Source organism: Equus asinus, chromosome 6 (assembly GCF_041296235.1).
Source record: "Equus asinus isolate D_3611 breed Donkey chromosome 6, EquAss-T2T_v2, whole genome shotgun sequence".
Lineage (NCBI taxonomy): Eukaryota > Metazoa > Chordata > Mammalia > Perissodactyla > Equidae > Equus > Equus asinus.
In genome coordinates this window covers 19,438,615-19,454,705 of record NC_091795.1, presented here as the reverse complement: position 1 = coordinate 19,454,705, position 16,091 = coordinate 19,438,615, and the positions used below count along the sequence as shown (strand labels likewise).

The 16,091-nt window shown below is 41.8% G+C and overlaps 1 protein-coding gene across 9 annotated transcripts in view; it reads right to left on the bottom strand.

The window, feature by feature from the left end:
* The window catches only part of ACOXL (acyl-CoA oxidase like), a 359,669-nt gene that overhangs the window by 1,158 nt on the left and 342,420 nt on the right, over nucleotides 1-16,091 (bottom strand). The window lies entirely within an intron of this gene.

Genomic DNA, 16,091 nt, shown 5'->3' with positions numbered 1-16,091 from the left:
CAAGACCAGGCACTGGCCACTTTGTGCACCTTCCACCTGGCTGCTGCAGGAAATCAACCTGCAGTTAACTGGAACCTCGAGGGACCCGTCTGTCACTTTCCGTGTGTGTGCCGACAACCACTGGAAAAGGCACTGATAAGACATCTCTGCAGAAGGGAGAGGAAGATGCAGGCCACTGATTTTGGAAGAGCTGCATTTGGGTGCATTTTTATTTTATTTTCCGTGGTTTAGGTGCCAGTGCGTTTTTTTTTTAAACTCCCAGGGAAAAAAGGCTACCAAAGACAATATATATTGTTTTTCTAAAACTCAACAAGGACAGGGCAGAGACTCTGTTTTCCTTTCCCATAACTTCATTCCTCCATTTTTCAAGTTTTTAGCCAACTGTAAACTTGTTTTACTTACCAAATGACAGTTAGCCCCCAGGTTTTCATGGTTTATTTCTATGGTTTTAGAAACATCACTTACACCAGCTCCCTCCCACCTTTGCCCTCACAGTGGTGGTCATCCCTGAGCAGCACGAATGCCGAATGCCGTGAAGACCATGGCTCCTTTGTAGCTGTCCAAAATGCCATTTTAGATGTTCAGAGGCAACAGAGAGGGTCCTCACATGGAGGTGGGGGTAGGATGGGGGAAGGGCATGCATTTTAATAGTCCACCAATACATCTCCCTTTAAAATGTGCTCTATTATGTCAGTAAATTCTAATGAAAAACTTCATTCTTTATACACTGTGGTTATGCATCATCAAATCAGTACCGAAAAGACTTTGATCATATTTGCAAGATGCACAATGATGAACTTTCACTGACCAAGATTTCAAAGTTTGTAACTAATACTCTTGACAAATCCTTGACTAATCTGTCAACTCTCAGTGTCTCTAACCACACAGTTCAAAACCGTGAGATCGTGTACAGGTCCTTCAACCTTCCACATATTGTAATATCATTATGTAAGCTAATTTTTCCGTTAGGTTGGAAACTCAACCAATTTAGTCACATAGTCAACAATGGGGGAAATCCAGTTATTTGAATGAGTCTTGGGTGGAAGAAAGTATGGGTTTGGTCTGTCTCGTGCAGAACACACAATAAGGGCCCGGAGATAGAAATTACAGGAGGCAGATTTCTATTCAATATTTTTGCAACTTTAAAAATAAGAATAAAATAGACGTTTTTAAAAAAGGAATCCAGGGGCTGGCCGGGTGGCATAGTGGTTAAATGTGCATGCTCTGCTTCAGCAGCCCAGGGTTGGCAGGTTCAGATCCTGGGGGTGGACATACACCACTCATCAAGCCATGCTGTGGTGGCAACCCACACATAAAACAGGAAGATTGGCACAGATGTTAGCTCAGGGCCAATCTTTCTCAAGGAAAAAGAGGAAGATTTGCAACAGATGTTAGCTCAGGGCCAATCTTCCTCACCAAAAAAAAAAAAAAAAGGAATCCAATGGCTGGACAGGAGGAGGGTTTTCATGTTCATAAGTGTTCAGGGAGTGACCTCCAATGACACTCTAAAGAGGAATGCTCATATCAACAAGAAGACTATATGTTGACTGCTAAGATTCTTTCTAAATCTAAATTTCTAGGGCTATCTAAAATACATCTCCTTGCTTTCTCCATTTGTCAGAGACTACAACAGGAACCCCAAAATGATTAGTATCTAGATCCAAGGATCAGGCGTCATTCCTGATAAAACAAGTTTGGCTCTGATCCCAGCTACTCCCCCACCTCTGCCTGTGAGGATGATCATAATCATGATCACCCTGTCATTACAAAGGATGTCCTGGAGTCCTCCGCTGTGGGAGAGGGTGTGTTGGGCACTCGAAGATTTGTGGTGCACACTGCACACAGGCCTCCTGCAGCATGGAGCTGCTGAGGAGTTTTAAAGACTTTCTACAAATACGCTCTCCTTAATACACAGTAAACTTAGGTAGCTAATAGAGCATTTATTAATATACAGTTGCAGGATGTTTTTTATTACCAGGGAGCCATAGAGGACTAAGCAAAGAACTATTAAAGTTTAATTTTATTACCAAAGATACGCCTGCATACTGTAAGCATAAAAATGGCATATGTTGTGGGGGCCCACGTGTGCTGCCAGTATGTGGCCCCATTGTGCTGGACAAAGCACCTCAAGCCTGCTCATCTCTTTACAAAGAAAACTCACCAGCTTTTGAAAAAACACCAATTTTCAGGTGCCCTTTAAAAATAAAAGAGCATGAACAAGTTATACATTTTTGCAGAAAATGTATAAAACAGACCCAAACCATGGGCAGTATTGCTCTAAAAACAGTAAGGACATAAGGGCCACTGGCACTATCCAGCGGGTGGGATTTGAGACTGTCTGCTTTACAGAACAGGGAAGCACTCAGCCCTGGGGGACTGTGGATCTGTTAACGTGTGGATTTTTGGGGGGGATTTATAGCATCAGTTTGGCTGGCTGCGGTAGGTTATGTCTTTTCCTCTTCTTTTGACTCTCCCCGCATCTTGTTCGTTCCAGTTGGGAGACTATGGCCTCGCATGGACAGTGACTAAGCTTTACAGCCTTCTGAATAAACCCTATTTTTCCATGTGTTGGTGTTCATTATACAGCAGATGCTCAAGGGGCGAGGTGTCCAGGGCACTCGCAGCAACACCCCAGCTGCTCCTGACTGTGCAGAAGGTTTTCCTGCCTCTTCCCACATCCCCCACCTCCGTCCCCAGCCCCAGGTGACCTCATGCTGTTCTCTGTGTCAGGTCCCTTACTCCAAGATGACATGTCCCTCAGCTAGCCCCTTTCTCGCCTGGTGACTGTGACACAGTCTTCTTCCCCATCCCTTGAATCTGGGCTGCCTCATGACTTGCCTTGACCAATAGAATGTGGAGAAAGTGACACTGTGTGAGTTTCAGAGCTTAGGCCTTAAGAAGCCTTGCAACGCCCACCCTCGCGCTCCTGGGATCCTGACACCACTTGCTGTGTAGACGCCAGGTCTAGCCTGCTGCAGGATGCCAAAGGCCACGTGGAGAAGGACCAACATGCCTTGGCCAACAGCCAGGCCCATTGCCAGGTATGTGAGTGAGGCCCTCTTGGACCTCCTGGTCCTTTTGAACTCAGCTAACTGCAACTAGAGGAGGGATCCTACCTAAGACTAGCTGAAGAATTGCCCAGATGCCTGTCCGCAGAACAGTAAGAAATAAACAGTTGGTTTTTTATCCCACTAAGTTTTAGGGTATTCTGTTATATGGCAATAGGTAACTAAAACAGCTACCTTCCTTTAAAAACTTCAAGTTGCCATTCACTGGGGTCATCTTCAGCTGCACTTCTATCCTCTTAATAATCTGAGGACAGTTCTATAATTATGCAATTAAAACACTTAACAATGAGGTTTAGTTGACAATAGGCTTAACCAAAAGAGAGAATTTCAGTCCTAAAAGAGTTTATAAAGCCAAATGACCATCCAGTTGGTGGGGTATCTGGGAAAGAAGTGGAATAGCAGGCTGGAAGTCCCACTGCAGGCCACCACCCACCCCACTTCCCTAATCCAACTTAGAAGGCAAATCACCAGGACTTGCCTTATAACCGTCTGCCACTCTTTGTCATCTCTATGAGGGGCTTTAGCTGCTAACAAAAATACTCAGTAAAATCAAAGTGTCAAAGATGGGGAAAGAAGGCAGAAGATATTTGCAACCAGGGATCCCAAGTCTTACAAATTTTTTTCTTAGGTTCTCCTGTACCCTTAGGAGAGAGAAATGGATGGGGCCTGGTCACACCTAACCAGAGTCAGCTGGTGTGATGGAATGGCCTGGCACAGGCTTATCACCTTACTTCATGCAGACTGCAGTATTTACCTACTCCTAACAAGGGTGGCCAACAGGGGCTCATCTCCAAGACTGGGAGTCTGTACTGTAGAGTGTGGGTGAGAGGGCTGACCTCAGAAGTGACTGGGAAGATAGTGAGGTAATTATGTAAAGGCCCCACTGTAAGGCAGCAAAGCCAAGAGCTGTCAACTCTTTATCCCCAAAATGCCATCATCAAGCCCTTTAAAGCCTTCTAAGAAACTCATATCCAGTAAGTTTCAACTTGAATCTGTCCATTTGCACAGACACTTGGGGGCTGAGTGTGACAGCATGTGGAATCAAGCATGCACACGTGGATGCCAGACTCACCGCTTCATTCCATTTGGATTTCTCTTATTATTCTGTGAAGCCTGAGGTACTTCTCTTTTAAGATGGCTTTAAAGAGTATCCTCCTTAAAGAAGAAGGTATACATCAACACACAAGCCTCTCATCAACTGAGTTGGTGGGCTCCACTGGTGATGGGAAGGCAGCCTGAAAATGACAAGCTGGGGAATAGATACAGAGAAATTCCTCATTTTATGCCTTGACCCCTTTTATGTGTCTGAAACCTTTTATGATGATTGTGTGTGTGTGTGAAACAATATCTAAATGTTTCGTTTCATTTCTGTGAACAGCACCGTCTCCAGACAGTTGTTGAGGGTATTATATAAAACGAGTATCAGCCTGCATCCCTCAGGCATACTTCTGTGAACATTTCTCATCAAGAGAGAGGTTGATTCATCTTTGCTGTCTCTTTATCGTCCATGGAAAAGTCATCCAGAGTTTCTCTTCTCTACTTGTTTCCAGACTAGCACTGGGTGTGAGAACCCTCCCTACTCTCTTCTGTACCCCGCCATTCAGACCTTCCCCAAGCCCTTTAGATTCCTGCCTCACAAGATTACCTTCCTTGAGTATTGTTCTGACCTGATCATTCTTCTTCCCAAAAGCCCAGAATCACTCTCACTTGCCTCTCAAGTTCAAGTGAAGTTATTGGTTGTGAACTTGAACCCTTTAAGAACACTTGATTGAGTGGGTTCCCGCACTCCATTACCCACCACCCAAGCACAACCTGCACTTTCTACGTGGACCTAGGAAGTGTATCCTGCCTTCCGCTTGACACTCTTCGTTCTCTTTGACTGAATCACGCATTTGCCTTTCCCCCTCATCTGACACACTGTCACTTCATGAGGTCTCTTTCAAGCTTTCGGTTCTTGAGTACAGATTTACTGCCTTGGACAGCCATCCTGAAATAGTCAGTCACTGTGTTACCTGAAAGAACATGAACAGCTCAGTTAGCTTTGCCGAGCCTCAGTTTCTTCATCTGTAGAAAGGCAATATTCTCTCTCTCTTAGGGTTTTGTAAGGATTAAATTAAATAATAACGTGTAATAATATATTTGTGTTATATGGTAATTATAAAAATAATAAAGCATTTAGCATTATTGACCTTGTCACAGATACTATATACTGGCTAGATATTAATTTCCTCCATTTGCTTTCCTATCACTTTTATTTTTCCTGAACATCTAGTTCTTGTCTGTATATCTACATATGACTATTTTATATGTACAGTCATGAGTCACTTAACGATGTGGTTGTGTTCTGAGAAATTCATCATAGGTGATTTTGTCATCATGCGAACATCATAGAGCATACTCACAACATAAACCTGGATGTTATAGCCTACTACACACCTAGGCTATATGCTACTAATCTTATGGGACCTTTGTCGTATACACGGTATGTTGTTGACTAAAACAACATTATGCAGTGCATTACTGTATACCTATATGTGTATATATATATACATATCTGTATATCTGTATAGAAAATGTATATACATTTTCAGTTTGAAAATTTCCACTTGCCTCTTCCTTATAGTTTCAACCTCTTTGCTGAGAGTTTGTATTTTTTATTTGTTTCAAATGTATTCATAATTCCTCGTTGAAGTAGTTTTCTGATGGCTGCTTTAAAATCATCAAATAATTCTAACATTGCTGTCGTCTCAGTGTTGGCGTCTGTTGATTGTCCTTTTCCATTCAGTTTGGGGGTCTCCCTCGTTCTTGGTATGGTGACTGATTTTCAGTTGAAACTTGGACATTTTGGGTATCGTGTTGTGAGACTCTGGTTCTTATTTAAATCTTTTGTTTTAACTGGCCTCCTCTGACAGTGCTTTGGCAGTCTCAAGCAGTAAAAGGATCTGTCTTTCTGGGTGCTTATTAAAATCCCTTCCAAACTGTCTCTCAGGTCGGTAACGTGATGCCAGGGCACAGAGAAGAGCTTGCTCTTGCGAGATGGTGCGGCACCCTGCAGGCTCCCGCACTGCTTGCCAAGGGAGAGCAGTGGCAGGGAGGCTGTGCCCTGCACTCTGAGGCCTCTCCCGGCTTTGGCTGCCTGGAGGAGTACAGCCGGGACCAGGGCAGCTCTACCCACCACCGTCACCCACAGTCACAGAACGGCCTCCCACGTCTAAGCTGTCCTCGAGGAAAGGACAACCTGCCATACAGAAGGCGGCTAAACCCATTGGAAAATACTGATTTTTAAAGAGCGACATTTTGAAGCGCATCTTCCAGGAGCTCTGGACTGGGTAACATAAGAGAATCATGCGTTCTTCCCACATAGATGCTCCTCAGATAGTAGAGCCAGATGTAACATAACCAGCATATAACGTAGGGGGATGATAGGGGAAAGCGTTTATATGGGAACCGGGCCCCCAGATGCCTGGGAAATTAGGAGTGATGGGTTTGCAGAGAATTCTCCCACAAAAGCCGCCCAGGGAGCCAGGCTGTGGAACTAGGCTCCACCATTCCCTTGTCCTGGGACTGTGGGCATATAACCTTCCTCGTCCTGTTTTCTCAAATGTGAAATGACAGTGTGTGTCCCGAAGGTGCTCAGCAGGTGTGCCCTTCTTGGTTTCAATCGCACTAGCTGGTTGACACAGAGAAATGGAAACTTCTAACCTTACCAAACCAAACCAAACAACAAAGAAACTTGCTATTAGATATCAGTTATACCTAATTTTCAAAAGGAATCTCTATGCAGCCAACCTTTACTTTCTAAGGGATTGTTAGATGTCAGTGGGCTGGTCATGTAATTTTCTGCCCATTCTTTTTCAATTGACTTGATTTTGGACAACTAGATATTGAGTCAGAAACTTTAAAAAAAGGGAACCTTGAAACAATTAATCAACGAGTAATTTCTAATCTAAAAGATGTGATGAGGGAATAAGATTAAAGTGATTGGTGAAATGAGGTTTCCATATTGCTTGTGGCTGTCGTTTATGGCCTTTGCTGCTGCTGTGACATGTCACTGAGATTCTGCCAGGCGCCTCTGGCCACCTCTGCCTGCTTTTACATCCCCCATGTTATTCCACGTTTGCATTCCAACCCTAGTCCCCACTGGACATTTCGTAGATTGGTGCCCCAGCCTTTGCCAAGGATCTCTCTCTCCCCTGTAGTGTCTGTCTGTGCTCTCCACACCCTGTCCCAGACGGCTGGGCATGCACAGGCAACAAGGTACAGAGCGAGCCACGTGGCTGCCTTGATCTGGCAGCCTAACTGCATCTCCAGCATCTTTATAACAATGTCATGCAGCAATACCAGCCCTCTGCGTATGTAACCAGGTTTCCTGTGCTCTGCTCCCTGCTGCCTGGGACTGTCATTTGCTGCACACCTACTGTGTGCCAGGTAACAGAGGAGGTCTTGACATTAACTGCCTCATGCAGTCCTCACAACAACTTTTACATCTGTCCATTTTACAGATAAGGAAACCAAGGCTTAAAGAATTTTGGACTTTGCTCCAAGTCACATGCCTTGTAACTGGCACAACCACGGTTTTAATCCAGAGCTTTCTGTTTCCACAGCCCTGTCTACTCATTCTGCATCCATCTTTCCCCCAGTGCCTCACTGTTTCCAGTCCCTGGAGTATACGGGATGTTGCACTGAGGAAATGCCTCTGCCACCAAAGCAAAGATGTGACCCCTGATGTTCTCCCGAAATCAAAATTGATATTCAGTGTGTGTCGGTGTGGATCTGCCCAGCCATGCAGATTCTCCAAGAGCACTAGGGCAGTAATGGGTAGCCCAGGGGGCCTCTAGGATGTTGCCACTGGAGGAAGGTGCCAAGGACATTGGCTTCAGAGCCAGCTGCCATGATGCAAAGCACCAGCCTGATGAACTGGATGCTTTTCCTGAGAAGGACAAGGCCTTAGCTCTCCTGAAAATATGCCTGGCTGACGAGGTTCAGATAGGAGGGTATTCAAGAAACAACAGATTCTCTTCCTGTGGAGTTGGATGAACTTCTCTGCACTGGTCTGCAGGCCCTCCCTGCTTCTCTGGTCCATACCTTAAGTCACCAAACACAGTGCATATCCCTTCAAAAGGGCAACATGTTAACTGTCAAACAGCCATTAGTGGAAATCGCCACAATCAATTTACTGCAGCTCTTACCACTTCTTGTGAAGCCTTCCAAACTCACCAAACTCAAGAGGCCTTGACCTTACTTCTCTCCCACCCAATCAGCTGCCCCGAAGAATTGCCTACCTCTCTAGACAAACATTCTCTAAGGAGTCAGACTGTTAGGTCTGTAACAGCTAATTTGCCACCTTAGCCCCACATGCCTGGCTAGTGGTCAACATAGACACAAACTTTTCTGAAGCGCTCACATGAGGCACAATTGCACATTGTATGCTGTGATTCTGGCTCTCTCGATTTACCCAACAAACACCTGAGCTCCTGTTTTTACTGACCACAGACCAGCCCCTCAAGTCAGAGCCACACCTTAGCTTGTTGGGTCTCCTGGTCCCAAGAACACATACATTCTCCTGGGTTCCTCTACAGCCAAGTTTCCTCAGCGTGAAATGAAATTGCAGGATTCTATTAGATGATCAGGAGTCCAGCTTAGTATTTTCTCTGAATCAATACAACATATTTTATGTTGATTGGTTCCTCAGCTGATATAATGTTTGTTTAGCATAATCTGAAATGTTAGCATGGAGAAATTGTCTTTTTGACCAAATAATGACAACAACAACAAAAACCTTCATTTATATTTTGAGGAGAGACAAATTGCCCTCAAAACGTTCTCCTATTGCAATGTTTTTTACCCAAAGAGTACACAACTCTATTCTAAGTCTTACTGAAAAATGCCCATTTTGGTAAAGTGGGGGGACTTTGAACCCTGATGTTGTAACTTCCAAGCCATGAGACTTTCCTCATCTCTAAAATGTAAGAATCAAGTGAGTTTGACACAGAGTGAGTACTTATAATATTACGATTGTCACGTGCTCTTTAGCTAGTAATGAAAACCCTTTTCTTTATAACTCTGGCATTTTCACATTTTGTATTACAAAGTCTGCTTAGTCATCATTACCTAAAACAAGAACGCTGAGATGGGGGCATCAACTCTAACCACTTAATAAGAACTTCTGACATTTATTCATACTGCTACTGATTCATAAGAGGAAAAGTTGAAAAAGAAGCAAGTGCATACAGCTTTCCCTCTAGAATACAGGAAACCATATAAAAGTATTGGCAATGGAACTAACGTAACCACAACGCCGCTCTTGGTAACATTTTCTACAAAGACATTTACACGAAATGAGAGAGAATATTAAATTAGGTGGTTATAATAAAGCTTAACTATTAGCTTCACACTTTTTCATACAAAAGAATATGGTATTTTAATCAACTGACAGTTCAGCCTTGTAAGTACGGACTCAAAGAAATGTGAACATACCCAAGGAGGACTAATTTTCAGTCAAAATGTTTTTTCAAGAAGCAGAAGCCCCACAAACTGCCAAAACTAAATAAACGGTAAGAGTCCAAAGTTATTATGAAGGAATTCTGTGTCAGTGGGTCCTAGAATTTCGAATTTCATGGACCAAAACGATTTCAAAAGCAATTTGGGAGGACTTCTACTTCTAATTGGGATGTAGAAAGATGCAAGAGAACTTTGCTCCCATAGTAACAACCAGAGGTTGAAGCCAAAGGTGAATCAAAGATATCCGGGACGGTAGTCCAACATCCTCCCAGCTCAACCGCTGATGGGACTGAAAGGGCAGAATGGGAGTGGGGATGGGGTTGGTCTAAGGACAGTGAACGCAGTCGAACTAAAGCAGCCCTTGGTCAACTTGACTCTGGGTGGAATCTTAATGGTCAGCCCCTCAACCTAACCACTAGACAAAAGAAAAGGAAATAAACAAAAGAAAATAAAATCTGTTATGTATAAAGTACCATAAATATTCAGAGTACAATAAAAAGTTATAAGATCTACAAAGAAGCAGGAAAATGTAGCCCGAAATCTAGAGAAAGCACAATCAGTAAAAGCAGATGTATGGATGACCAGTTATTGGAATTAGTAGACAAGGATTTTAAAACAATTATCACAAATGTATGCAAGAATTTATAAGGAAAAATGTATATAATGGATTACAATGGGATATTTCATGAGATAAATGTAACCTCTAAAAATGAAAGGAAAATTCTAGAACTGAAAAATGAAATATTTGAGATAAAAATTCACTGATGAGTTTAACAGCAGACTGAATATTGCAGAACAAAGATCACTAAGCTTGAAAAAGATCAGCAGAGATTATTCTAAGTGGAACAGAGAGAAAAAAGAAAAAAAAAATAAACAGAATACTAATGCCCTGTGGGATTATATTAGCAACCTAACATACAGGCAATTGGAATCCCAAAAGTCAGAGAGAATGAAAAATAAAATTCCAGAAGATGTAATGCTTGAAATATTTCCAAATTTGATATAAAACATCCTCCACATATTCAAGAAGTTCAGTGAACACCAAACAGATAAATTGAAAACAAAACAAAACCCACACCTGGGCATATCATAGTAAAATTGCTTAAAATCAAAGGTAAGGAAAAAATTGTAAGGTTAGTCAAAGAAACATTAATGTCATGCATGGGAAAAATTATAAGAATGATAGCTGAATTCTCATCAGACACAACGCGAGACAGAAGACAACAGGATGACAAATCAATCTAAAATTCTATATTGAGTGAAATTGTCATTTGAAAATGAAGATAAAATTTAAAATTTTAAGATAACTAAAAACTGGGAAATTTACTGCCATAGATTTTCGCTCCAAAAAAATACCCCCCAAAATTTTTTTAGTCTCAGAGGATATAAACTCTAACCTACAATTTTATACTAAATCTCTTTAAAAAAATAAAGAGAGTGAGGGAACATTTTTTTTCATATTATAAAGCCAGCATACCCCAATGCCAAAACCTAACAAGGTCATAACAAGAAAATAAAATTAAAGACCAATATCCCTTATGAACATAGATGTAAAAACCTTTAAAATGTTTACAAATAGGGGGCCAGCCCCATGGCCCAGTGGTTAAGTTCACATGCTCAACTTCAGTGGCCCAGGGTTTCACTGGTTTGGATCCTGGGTGTGGACATGGCACCGCTCATCAGGCCATGCTGAGGTGGCGTCCCACATGCCACAACCAGAAGGACCCATGACTAAAACATACAACTATGTACTGGTGGGGGGAAATGTTTACAAATAGAATCATCTATGTATAAAAAGGACAAGCATCATGACCAAGTGCGATTTATCCCAAAAATGAAAGATTGATTTAACCTTAAAAAATAATGTAATTCAGGGGCCAGCCCCGTGGCCGAGTGGTTAAGTTCATGCGCTCTGCTGCAGGCGGCCCAGTGTTTCATCAGTTCGAATCCTGGGTGTGGACATGGCACTGCTCATCGAGCCACACTGAGGCAGCATCCCACATGCCACAACTAGAATGACCCACAACTAAGAATATACAACTATGTACCGGGGGGCTTTGGGGAGAAAAAGGGAAAAAAATAAAATCTTTAAAAAAAATAATGTAATTCATCACATTAATAGAATAAAGGGGGGAATAAAGCAATTGATTCAGAAAAAGCATTTGATAAAATTAAAAAATAATCAAGATAGAAACTCAAAATAAACCAAGAATAGGGGCTGGCCCAGTGGCACAGTGGTTAAGTTCGCACGGTCCACTTCTCAGCAGCCCGGGGTCTGCCGGTTTGGATCCTGGGTGTGGACATGGCACCGCTTGGCCTGCCATGCTATGGTAGGCATCCCACGTATAAAGTAGAGGACGATGGGCACGGATGTTAGCTCAGGGCCAGTCTTCCTCAGCAAAAAGAGGAGGATTGGCAGTAGTTAGCTCAGGGCTAATCTTCCTCTAAAATAAAATAAAATAAAATAAACCAAGAATAAAAGGGAACTTCTTCAGTCTGATAGAAGACAACTAAGAAAAACCTACAGTTAACACCAAAATATGGAACACTTTCCCCCTAAGACTGAGAAAAGCAAGGATGCCTCATTTCAACACTTCCTTTCAACATCATTGAGCTACAGGTCTTAGCTAATGCAACAAGGCAAGAAAAATATGTTACAAAAGAAGCAAAGAAAGAAGAAAAACTTTTTATTCACAGATGACATGATTGAGTACTTAGAAAATCTCAGGGAATCCACAAATAAACTACCTGAAATATTAAGTGAATTTAGTCAGCTTATGTATAGAACTCAATGTACAAAAATTAATTGTGTGTGTACTAAATATGGAATATATATATATATACAATATTAAAATTTATACCATTTGCCATAGCTTTAAAGACATTAAAAAAAACCCTTGGGATAAATTTAATGAAATATATTCAAGAAGTCTATTACTGAAAATTACAAAACACTGCTGGAGGGCATTAAATAAATGGAGAGATATACCATGTTCACTGGTTGTTAAAACATCACTTCTCTCCAAACTGATGCATAGATTTAATGCAACCACAATCAAAATCCTACCTGTCCCCTTGTTTTCCCCTTGAAATTCACAAGCTAATTCTAAAATATGTATGAAAATACACAGTTCTCAGAACAGCGAAAACAATTTTGAAAAGGAATAAAAAATCTAGAGGACTTACATCATCTGATACAAGATTTACTACAACAATCAAAACAGAATTAGCAAAATAGTAGACAAATACATCAATGGAACAGAATAGAGAGCCCAGAAACAGACCCACACTTACACGGTCAATTATTCTTGATAAGGAAGCCAAGATATTTCAGTGGATAAAAGACAACCTTTCAAACAATTTGTACTTGAACATTTGGGTAACCATATAAAAAACAATGAACCTCAACTCCCTATTTCATACTATACTCAAAAATTAAATTGAGATAGAACATAGATCTAAATTTAAAAGTAAAAATCATACAGCTTCTAGAATAAAGCATGGGAGAATATCTTTGCAATCTCGGATTAAGCAATGAATTCTTAGACAAGGCCCAAGGGCACCAACAAAAAAATTTTAAGCTGAAAAATTTTATTTCATCAAACTTAAAAACTTCAGCTTCTCGAAAGATACTGTTACAAATAGACAGGACACAGACTGGGAAAATCCTAGTACGGATATTTAGAATGTATAACAAACTCCTACAATTCAGTATTAAAAAACAGCAACAGCACATGGTTTAAATATGGGCAGAAAGCAAAAGAAGACATATGAATAACCAATAAGCGCTTGAAAGGGTGCCTAACACCATTCAATATCATTTCAGGGAAACGAAAATTAATATACAATAGGTCAGTACTACACACCCTCTAGAATGGCTAAAATTAAAAAGGCTGACTGCCAAATGTGGTGAGGATGTGGAACAATGGAACTCCCACAAATTGCTGGTGGAGGTGTAAAATGGCACAACCACTTTTGGAGAACTGTTTATGGCAGTTTCTTAGACAGTTAGATAAATGTCTACCATACTATCCATTAATCCCGCTCCTAAGTATTTACCAAAAGAAATGAAATCATATGTCCAAAAATGATCCTGATCATCTTATTCATAACAATACCAACACATGACATCCTAATTGTCCATCAACAGGAAAATAAATAACTTTTTTCAGTCCAATCCAACTTTTTTAATGCAAAAAAACTTAAAAGGAAGTCTTAAGTTAATTTTTCTTCCCGCAGGTGAGTATAAATAAGACATTGTACATTAATACCTATGGAATTATGCAGCTGAGGCAACCCGGAGATAACGAGGCCAATTCCTGGAGACTGACATAGCAGAGGCCCAGAAAGATCAGCATGTGGGAGGGAGAAGGGTTGGGAGAGGTCAGCAGAGGTCTATACCGTGAAACATGACTCAGACAATAAAGGAAGGAATGCACTACTGCACATCTCACAAACATCACCCTGAGCAACAGGAGCCATCTAGCTGCCTCATTCCTCTGAAGCTCGGAAGCAGGCAAACTGAGCTGCAGCACCAAAACCAGAACCTCGAGGCCACAAGGGAGGCATTGATGGAAAAGCGGCTGAGGGAAATTTCTTGGGTGATGAAGTGTGTATTACACAGTCTACCATTTGATTTGTAAAGACTTACTGAACTGTACCATTAAGAATTGTGCACCTCAATGTATGTAATACAGACCACAATTTTTTTTTTAAGATTTTATTTTTTTCCTTTTTCTCTCCAAAGCCCCCCAGTACATAGTTGTATATTCTTTGTTGTGGGTCCTTCTAGTTGTGGCATGTGGGATGCTGCCTCAGCGTGGTTTGATGAGCAGTGCCATGTCCGCGCCCAGGATTTGAACCAACGAAACACTGGGCCGCCTGCAGCGGAGCGCGCAAACTTAACCACTTGGCCAAGGGGCCAGCCCCTAGACCACAATTTTTTTAATTAAGAGAAAAGGAAAGGAAAAAAGCAATATGGGGAGAACCAACATGTGATTGCCAACATTTTCTTTTTGTCAAGTAAGGCTATCAAAAAAAGTACTGTCTACTGTCATTATTTTATATAAATGGTAATTGTCAGCACCTAAAAAGTAAGAACATAATAATAATTTTTTTAATGAAAAGTTATTTTCCATGATGAAAAACTCAATACATTTATTTTCCTCACTTTGAAATAGAAAGGTCAACTCTTCCTAGGAAAATTTCTTGCTTGGGCTTATGGGAATCAGGATTGTATGGTTCTTAGGCCAGCAAAGACTGGAAAAGATCCTTCAGATAAAGTCAAACATTGTCACTGGATGAAACAGTTGCAGGCAGACTCCTGAGCATGAGAACAGGAAGACTGGGGATGGCTCAAATGAAAAGGGACTCAACAAACAGAAGGTCCAAGGGAGACCACCGGTCTGAGGTCAAGTGGACTCAGAAAGCTCTCCAGAAAGCATCCTATCAGATACCATTCTCTCTTCTCAAAAATCATAGTCCGAGTCCACTTCTGGGAGAACAGATGTACTTTGCCCTTTTTCCCACAAAGCACAACAAAAACTCCTGGACATTATATGTAAAACAAACAGAAGAAGACTCTGAGAGGTGAAGAGAAGAAGACAGACTGTCTAGGCATGCTGGAACCTGGACAATGATGCAATGGTGAATTCGCTGGGATTCCTTTTTACCTCATATATCCTGCACTCAGAGTAAAGAAGCTGGCAACTCGGGAATGTCAACAGATGCAGAGAAAAATCCCAACAAAAGCTTGCTCTCTCTCCCAAAGGGCCAGCCTAGCAAGACACAAAACTTTTAGATAATAGCTGCTCTACTCCAGCCAAACTCTACAGAAAAACTGTGACCCCACCATCCACACCTCTCAAGGCCGAGTGGGATCTTGATCTTCCACCCTTACCTGACTGTAATGAGGTACCCCCGACGGTGTCAATGGAGACCACATGGGCAGCCTGGACTTCCACCTGCACCTGGCAGTAGTGAAGCACTCCTTCCTTCCTCTTCCAGATGGGGTGCTGTAGAGTAGGCCTAGCGAGAGTCAGGGCTTAACCATCACATGGTGGTAGCAGAGACACTGCCAATGTCAGTGGTAGCCATGTGGGAACAGTAATGAGGCTTTCCTACCCCTCTCCACCAGGGAGGTGTCAGTGGAGGCCTAGTTGGTAACTGGACCTTCCACCCCACCCATAAGTAACACGGACTCCCCCTTGGATGTCAGCAGAGGCTGTATGGAGAACATGGACTTCCCTCCCTATAGGGCAGTCATGAGGTGGTGCGCTCCTTTTCCTTGTCAGAGGAATCCAGCTAAAACAGGTTTAAATACAATTTGAAGTCTCAATATAATGCCCACAATGTCCAGGTTTCAATCAGAAGTCAAAGTGAATGAAAAAGACAATCAATAGATACCAACACAGAGATGACAGAAATGCTAGAATTATCTGACAAAGATCTTGAAGCAGCCATTGTAAAAATGCTTCAACAAGCAATTACAACCATGCTTGAAACCAATGAAAAAGTAGAAAA